This window comes from Malania oleifera, chromosome 12 (genome assembly GCF_029873635.1).
Source record: "Malania oleifera isolate guangnan ecotype guangnan chromosome 12, ASM2987363v1, whole genome shotgun sequence".
In the NCBI taxonomy this organism is placed as follows: Eukaryota; Viridiplantae; Streptophyta; class Magnoliopsida; order Santalales; family Ximeniaceae; genus Malania; species Malania oleifera.
Genome location: NC_080428.1, coordinates 19,857,467 through 19,866,621, shown reverse-complemented (window position 1 = coordinate 19,866,621; position 9,155 = coordinate 19,857,467). Strand labels below are relative to the sequence as shown.

The window sequence follows — 9,155 nt, the reverse complement described above, 5'->3', positions numbered from 1 at the left end:
AAATTAATATCCCAAATTTAGCGAGGAGCCTCGTAGCCCAAGGACATGCTTTATAAATTTAAAATTTCAATAATTAATAATTAAGGAATTGAAATTATTGAGGATAATACAATGTATAAATATTAACCATTACATTACACTATTAATAAAATAATATTATTATCTTCATTTTGTTAATAATTTATTATTTTTAAATATAATATTAGAGTGTGATAATTCTATGTTAGAGGGATATAATCGTCCAACCTGTCAAAAATAATGAATACAATTTGGTCTAAAAAGTAGATTTCACACGAAATGAGATTCCCATGAAACTTACTCATGGAGAAGCAAAAATAGAATTCACATGTTTTGTGAGAATATTACATTCCCATGAAGGTGAATATTCCTGCCATGTCAAACTATCATCTTCACAATTTTGGAAGTTTCACAAACTAAACGCACCTAAATTTTATTATTAATAACAATATAGAAGAAGGTGCATTAGCTCCACAAAACTACTGCCTAATTTTTCCTCTTTTTCTCTTCTTCTCCTCATCTCTACTTCTCTTCTTCTCTTATTCTCTCCTTCATTAAGTAACACTTTGTTGTTAAACAAATTAATCATCTTGAGCCTTCTTTTTTTCCAATTGTTTTGCTTGCAAGTGACTATTAATTTATTTTTTAATGATACATTTTATGATAATAATATTGTAATATTATAGCTTAGGTTATATAATATACCTTGTTGAACTAAATTAAGACTAGCAAATAAAACAATGAAACATGTTCAATTGATTGTACATTTTTTACATGCTTAATAGATTAGTATAAATTGTATTACAAGCATAATCTATTTTATTTAATAATCCAACTGTACTTGTTGTCATAAAGTATTGAAGTGAGATATAATTTTCTATCGGTAGCATTTTAAAAACCAATATAAAATGTGTTACTACTACTAAACACCATTAGTGTGTCAAATGACTCAAATTAAAGGATTGAAAATACATTTAAAATTGTTATTAAAGACTTTAGGCTTACAATTTAAAACATGTAAAATCTAACAAGATTATCCACGCTTAAAACTCAATGTCAAATTGCAATTGTTTCATGCTACATAACATCTAAAAAATATATTAATACTTCAATCACAATCTAAGCCGCACACATTAAGTTCTTCCATATTATCATCAACGCCTTCATCTAGCCAATCAACAATATCAGTCTAACCTCATCATCATCAAATGTAGAAGGTTTAGGGTTTAGGATTTAAGGTTTAGGGTTGCTTCATTTCTAGAATCAGTTATATGTTCATCAGCTTCATTATCATCACCATCATCTTCATGGATTCCCATTTCATCTTAATTTTGAGTGCCAACATTAACCACCTATTTAGGATGATGAACATGCAGAAACAAATATGTTAGTTTATAACTTTGACATTAAACATTACTTAGCTGATCAAAATAATTTATACATGTGCAAAGTTTTCTAAACTCACGTGCTTCTTGTAAAGTCGTGATAATCTCCAATCATCCCAAGATTCTAACTTTCATCACCATTGGAGGCTTGCTTACAAATTCCCCCATCAAGAACATCCAACCATCTTTCATTTGGGTTCTGTTGTGCTTTCATAATCGACCAGGACAACACATATTTGAAGCTTTAAAATCAGCTTCTGCCAGACTTGTCTTTCTTTTAGGTTTAGAAGTACATTACCAAATCATTCATCTTATTTTGACGTAGATGTTTTCTTCCCCTCTTATGCACTTAATACAAATATACAATATTATTTCAAGTCACAATTTAAAAGTTTCATAATCTTAAATATTATATAATTTTAATGCAAAGATACTTAGAGCCTATGTCCTAATATCAGTGTTTCTCAGAAGGAGAAATATGGTATTATGATCAGCAGAAGAGACAGAGAACAAGGATCGTTTTTTTATCAGAAGGTTTCAATAAGATCTAATATAAGATTTTATGAGAACTTAATAGAAGAGGTTTGGAGAGAAAAATATTTCAAACTATCTTCTTCTAAAGCCAATTTTGAATCAGATCCTATTGTGATAGACCTAAAAAGAGTTAAGAAAGGTCTAGAATCACAACTAATAGAGATTAAGAGATGGATTAGTCTATCAATCTAGAATTAGGCAGTGTGAGTGGCAGTTAAAACAACTCCACAGGACTCTAGGATCAAAATCAGATGGCCAATTAATCTTCAAAGATGAAAGAAAATCAGTCCATCACGAATAAAATTAGAGAAATAATGAACAGTTATGAGGACAAAATTCAATCTCTCAGTGGGGGAGAAGAACCTCAATCGTCTCAAGTCAGAAGCAATTTATTAGGAAGATATGTTGCTAAAGACTATGGGGATGCACAGGAACAGGAGGTTCAAAGTGCTCTCAGAGACTTTAATGAAACAAAAGTTTTGTCAGACATAATAGAAGATATCCAAAACGCTCGAGATAAGTTGGATAAACTTCTACATCGTAAAAAATGGATAGATAATGAAGTCTCAAAAATTCAAAAGAGAATCAATAAAAGGCTTAATAAGGTAGAAGATCTCAAGGCTAAGAAACTAGCCAATTCCAAAAAAATTCTTGCAAGAACCAGTAAAGGATCTGCAAGAGGTGGATCTGCAGGAGTAGGACCATTAAATTATCAGGAAACAGTGCAAGTGAGTTTTCCAGAAGTTTCATCTTGGAATGCAAAGCCAGTATGGCAGGCCCTAAGAATGGAACCACAACCATGGGAGCGAAAGAAGTCATCTTTCAATTTTGAGTCCAGTAGGGATTAATTAATAAAAGTTTATTAGCTTTTCTTGGTCCTTTTCTTTCAACTCTGCACGAAACTGTATCAGGTAGTCTTTCGTATCCCACTATTATGCTTGGTGTCTAAATGGAACCTCTACGAACGCTCCTTCCAAAGAGCTTCCTTGGGCTTCCTTAAAGCTTCAACCTTCACACAATAATGTTTGGAATAGAAAGAAAGACTCAAAGAGAGAAAACTGAATAGACTTCTATTAATGTATCTTAATTTTCCCTCCTCGAACACAAGGGTCGGAGCTCCCTTATATGGGCAAACAACTACAAATTGATAAGCACAACTTGTTTTCTCAAAAGTAGATGTCAAACCGATGTTGACATGAAAAAAAAGTAAAAGCTACTTTAAATAAAAGCAAAAAGACAGCACATCAAATCTTGCTGACTCTTTTGACAAAACAACAAAATACCAATAACTTTAAATAAAGCAACTTTTGACTAAAGCATACAAATACAAAAGCAATTGATATGACCCAACGAATTGTCCTTTCAGCTAGGTCTGGGATATGACATGGTTCTGGACATTTGTCTGATATGACCCTTCTGAGTAGTCCGCTCAGTTTGGCCTGATATATAATGACACCTAGACTATCATATGAATCGTATATCTGCCAAAGATCTCGTCCTTCTTCAGAGATATTTCAAAGCTCCAATGATTTCTTCATCGTGCTCTTTTCTTGCTAATTCTGCAAGTACAATCTGTAAATTACTCTTCATGGCCTAGATTGAAGGAAGATGATGCTCCCAATTTTTAATTTGATTTATTATTTTTTTTGCTCTAATTAAATTCTATTAAATTTGCTTCTTCAAATTTCTGGAGATACTTTCCTTCAATAGCAATCAAAGTTTCATAATATGTGAAGAATATACAATCCAAAGTCATCCTTACTTCAAGAAGATAAACTCTCCACAAATTCTGAACCAATTCATAGAACTTCCTATGTTTTTTGGAAATCCTCCTAGTCTGGTTCTTCTTCATGAAATTCTAAAACTGTCCCGTCTTTCCAATTTTCTGGAAAAAGATTCCAAAACAAAACTCTTCCTGATTTTAGTTCAATTGGTTCAATGTATCCAATCCACCATAATCGTCCTGGATTAATGAAATTTAACATGTCTTGTCATTGATAGCAGGAAATCAAAAGTTTGTCATGTTTTGCTAAATCCAAAAAACTAGATTTCTCCTAATCTTAAGGTCTTTTGTAGCAATTAACAATTCAAGGTTTATATTTCTAGGAAAGTGTAATTTCAGAATACACAAACCACTCCTCATCCAAAACTGTTTTAATTTTGGATACTCCGAAGTACTCACTGTCTTCTGGTAGCGAAGTTGTATTTCTTAAACTGGATATCCATTTCAACTTTAAGCTTGATTTGTCGATGAATGAGTTTTGTTGTACTTTCCCTATTTACAGTCCTGAAGTTTTCTGAAATAATGGCTTCAAATTCTTCCAATATTTCAACTACTTCTTTTAGACAAACTGAAAAAGATATATTTGCTAGAATCGCTGGATTATTAACTATCCTTTCTAACAAGTTTCTTTTTTCCTTTAAGATTTCTGGAGTCCTTCCCATAAAGTCTTTGATAACCAAATCAACTTCGACTGTTTCTCTATCCTTACCGGAACCTGAAACATTCTTGTTGATAGCAATTGAGTCAACTGAGTCATTTTTCTGTATGTCTTCTCCTCTTACCATCTTTGATTTTAGCATTCTGGACACACTGGGTGTTATAATGTCCATACTGACTGCAAATGAAACACTAAATATGACTCTTGTTACTGGGTTTTCGTCTTTTCTAGATGAGCTTTCCTTCTTCATCTAGCTTTGTTCCAAAATTGGAACTGAACGTTCTCTCTTCTGAGAAACACTTCTTCTTTCTTAGCTACTTCCTTCTCCTTTTCTGAAGTTGAAAGTTATGTCTTTGTTTATCAACAAATCTGACAACTAGCAATCTGCCACCTTATACCTTTCCTGACAAATTGTAATGGTTGCTAATGCTGCTGCTATTGCTTGCCATTAGATCTGCAAGAATTCAAATATTTGGTTAGAGTATCAGCAATAATATTATTTATTCCATTAATATGTTTTACATTAAAGAAGTAATATTGTAACTCATTTCTCCATCTAACCAATCTTACTTGAATACATCGTCTTAACTTAATTCTCATAAAGTGTTTTACATAGGAACTATCTGTTCTAACGATAAATGGTTTACCCAAAACAAGTTCATTAGTCCTAATTCCTTTAAGAACTGCCAACAACTCTTTTTCATGAACTAGGCAATTAAGTTCTGCTACATTAAAACATCCACTCCAATATCTGCTAAGGTGTTCTATTTTATCAATCTTTCTGATTTTTAAAACACATCCTCATGCTATATCTGAAACATCGATTTCCAGAATTATATTTAATTCTATACCATCAGGATATTCTAACTTTGGGAAATTCTGAACTTCTTTCTTTAAAACATTTACTACTTCAGTATCCTCTAAAGTCTAATTCCAAGGATTATTTACTGAAACCATTCTCTGAATTGGTGCTGTTTTTTCTGTTAAATTTTTAATAAATTTTCTAATGTAATTCAATACTCTTAGAAAGTATTGACACTGTCTTCTGTCTTTGAATTCATTAGGAAATTCATGTAACATTTCTGCTATATGTGGTTGAAGTTCTACTTCGCTACCTCGAATTTTTAAACCTAAAAAGTCAACTTGAGGTTGCATCCATATGATTTTTCTTTCTGAAAGAATCATTCCTTTTTATGAACACTTGTGCCACCTACCTCAAATGTTCTAAGTGGTCCTTAGTATTTTACTAAAATACCAGAACATCATCAATGTATACTGTAACAAATCCAGTCATTCCTTCAGAAGCCTTATCTATCCTTTTTTGGAAAATTACTCAGACATTCTTCAATCCAAATGACATAACTAGCCACTCGAAAAGCCCAATCAGCATAGTGAAGGTTGTAAGAGCTACTGCTCTTTCTTTTACCTTTATCTGCCAATATCCTGATTTGAGATCGAATTTAGAATAAACTAAGAGTTTCTCCCTTCTTATTTTATTTCTAAGGGACTCCTAATTAGGTAAATTATACCCATCATCTCTTGTTTCCTTATTCAGATTTCTATAATCAATACCATCCTAACTTTTCCACATACTTGTTCGGCATGATTTGTTACCATAAATGTAGCACTCTTATGCTCACTTTTACTGTGCCTAATGAGTCCCAAATTTAATAATTCTAGAATTTATTTCTCAAATTCCTTTATCATTTCATTTGGATAACTAATTTCTTTACTTCTGATAATTGATCAGGATTTTTGAGCATAATATCAACTTCTGGCATGACTTTCTGCCATAATGCCTGTAGATTCTCCGACCAGTTTTCTGAAAGCATCTTCTTAATTTCTTCAAGATTACTTTCTTCTTCTGACTGATTTACCTTTAGGATACTTCCTGATACTAGTTCCTTCCAATTATCAAGTTTCTCCTAATAATCATATCTTCCTTCCTCGACTATCATATAATTCTTTACAATAGTACCTGAAAACTTTGGAATAAAATGGTTATCTCGGATTATTCCTTCTGAAAATATCGTAAATGGTTGATATTTCCTAAGGAATTTATTTCTCAAAAGAAAATCATGTGGTAATTCTGAAATTAAGCAAAGAATTTGCTCCTTATAATCTTTGCCATTCATCCTTATCTTCACATTTTTTGCAATTTCTCATATCTGGAGTAATGTACGATTACCAATTATAACTTGAAGATTTTCTGATTCCCAAGTTACTTCTGGAAATCTAATTCGCGTACAAAACCATGTACATCCAGTATTGATAAGAGTTGTACATTCTATCTTGCTAATAGAAATGTTTACCAGTGTTGTCCATCTTCGATTTTGGCACTAAAAATTGATGTTCCCATATATGCTATATGAGATTGGTCTTCTTCTTCATCTACGTAGATAAGGATTCTTATGGTTCTCTAATCATCCTTCTACTACTTGAAGGTCTTAATTCAGATGGTTTATATCCTTCTGACCTAGTTTTTGAATTAATATCTTCCTTTCTAGATACACTCACTCTACTATGAGTATAATCACTTGGAGGTTTTGTTATAATTAATTTATTTGCCTTTGTCGTACTAACTCTGGCAAAAGATTTTTCAATCTCTCTTCTGTTCGTGGGGTTACCCAAATCTGTGGCCAGCTTAGTGCTCTTGGATTTACGAATTTTGGTTGTAATCCTTTGACTGGGTCGAATTGATTTGTTTCGAAGAGTTGAGTAAATCTACTAACTCCCCTTTTGAGGGTTGGTTTCCCCATGTTATAAAACATCAAATATAATCTAGAAATGAGTCTATGCACCTCCTATCTGGGCTACATTTTAACATATTCTGTCAGTCTCTCGTATTAACTCTAATTTGTAGAGTTTTCTCCACACTTTTATCCTGAAGGTCAACATGTAAATCTGGTATTACTTTTATCTAAGCCGCTCCTAAATGTAAGTTAGCCCTTAAGTTAGCCCTTGCTCCCCCTAGTAAGGACCTACCAAAATTACCAGTACTTCCGTCCATAACTGCAATAAGGATAGGAAGATCTTGTCATTTTCTTACTAATGGATCTATCCCAACCTAAATAATTCCATGGTGGACATATCTTGCCTTCTTATCCATTGCTCTCTAAACTTCTTGTGTGGTGAGTAATAGAACTATAAATGTTCCTGCATCCGTATTGAACACTTCTATCATTACCTCCTTCTCGATTACCTTTACTGTCCCTTTGTAAGATATCCATGAGGTTTGATATGCTTCAGCCCAACTGGCTCAAGGCATCCTCCATTCCTAACAATCCCTATTTTCTAAAGGAATTTCGGTTTCTGCAGCTTGCACTAGATCTTCTTCTTCTCCTGCTAAAGAAACTAGTTCTGGTGCTTTGTCTGCTGCTCTCATCATAGCTAGTTTCAACTGACTTAGCTTAAGATTATAAGGAGATTCATCTTCTGAATATTCTTCTTCATTTCCAGATTCAGAGTATTCTGAGAAAATAGAATAAATGTTTTCATCATCTGAGTCTATCTCCTCTTCCCAAATTGGTTCATAAAGAAGTTCTGAAGAGTTTTCCATCAAGATACTCTTGAGGCTACCCTTCCTCTTCTCAGCTTCTAGACAATTATTAGCTTTATGGTCCTTCTTGCCACAAAACCAATAACAGTTACAATTCTCCAGAGATTTTCCTTACGGACACTTAAAATATCGTCCATATTTCTTCTTGAACAATTCCTTAACTTTGGATGATTTAATCTTCTTATGGCAAACTCCTCTGGCACAACTAGTTTCTACACGTTCTGAGTATCTAGTTGGTCTCTAGTTACAGTCATATCTCCCTGCTACCCCACTTGTCTTGGGACAACAATCTAGATTCATATAAGGCATGTTTCTTGCATCTTGAAACATATGTCGCTACATACAGTAAAGTCTTATCATTTGTCTTACTGTTTTCGCTCTGACTCCAAGAGTATCTGATACTTCTGTATCTCTCTCAAGTCTCTGCTTAACAACCTGTTTTACCACTTCTGACCAATTATCGAGTAATTTATTAATGAAAACTTCTTTCGCGTATGCTTGATTTTGTGGTCCGAGCTTATAATACCAATATTGAAATTCACAAAAAAAAACTCTTCAAAGTAACACATGCCATAGATCTAAATCTTTGTAAGAGCCATTCTGGCCTTTCAACTAGCTCGTCACCTCTATCAACTAACAAATATCCTACAAACTCCTGTTTGAGGAAATATGTTATGATAGCAATTACTTCATCTGGAGTTTTGATGGTGTTTAAGATAATGGTACTCACATCGGAGTTCTTTTGGAGTATTTCCCAAAAACCTCCAGCATTTCCTCTTAGTATGGTCACTGCAAATTTATATGCTTGCTCCACTGACCAAGATTCGATTCCTATGCTAAGGATATGATATCTAATATTCATAGCTCAATCATCAATTGCAACTGCGGGATCCTTTTCGCAATTGAACCTAAGGATTGTTCCATTCTGGGGTACTACCTCTGGAACACTTTTTCTTGGCCTGAATTCCTCTTGAATTTTTCCTACATAATTTAAAACAGACTCCTGTTGTTTTGCCGTGGTTTGGAGCATTTCCTTGAAAGATAACTTTTTTTGCTCCCACGGTTGTGGTTTTATTCTTAGGGACTGTCGTACTGGTTTTGCATACCAAGATGAAACTTCTGGAAAATTCACTCGCACTATATCCCGATAATTTGATGGTCCTACTCCTGTAGACCCACCCCTTGTAGATCCCTTACTGGTTCTTGCAAGAATTTTTT

General features: G+C 33.4%; 1 long non-coding RNA gene across 1 annotated transcript in view; it reads right to left on the bottom strand.

Moving 5' to 3' along the window:
* Positions 1-1,035: 1,035 nt before the first annotated feature.
* LOC131145094 (uncharacterized) overlaps positions 1,036-9,155 on the bottom strand; it is a 35,873-nt gene continuing 27,753 nt past the window's right edge. Inside the window, exons 4-5 of the long non-coding RNA XR_009133974.1 lie at positions 1,484-1,751; positions 1,036-1,370 (exon numbers count right to left, since the gene is read on the bottom strand). This is a non-coding gene — a long non-coding RNA (uncharacterized LOC131145094). The remainder of the gene's footprint in view (positions 1,371-1,483; positions 1,752-9,155) is intronic.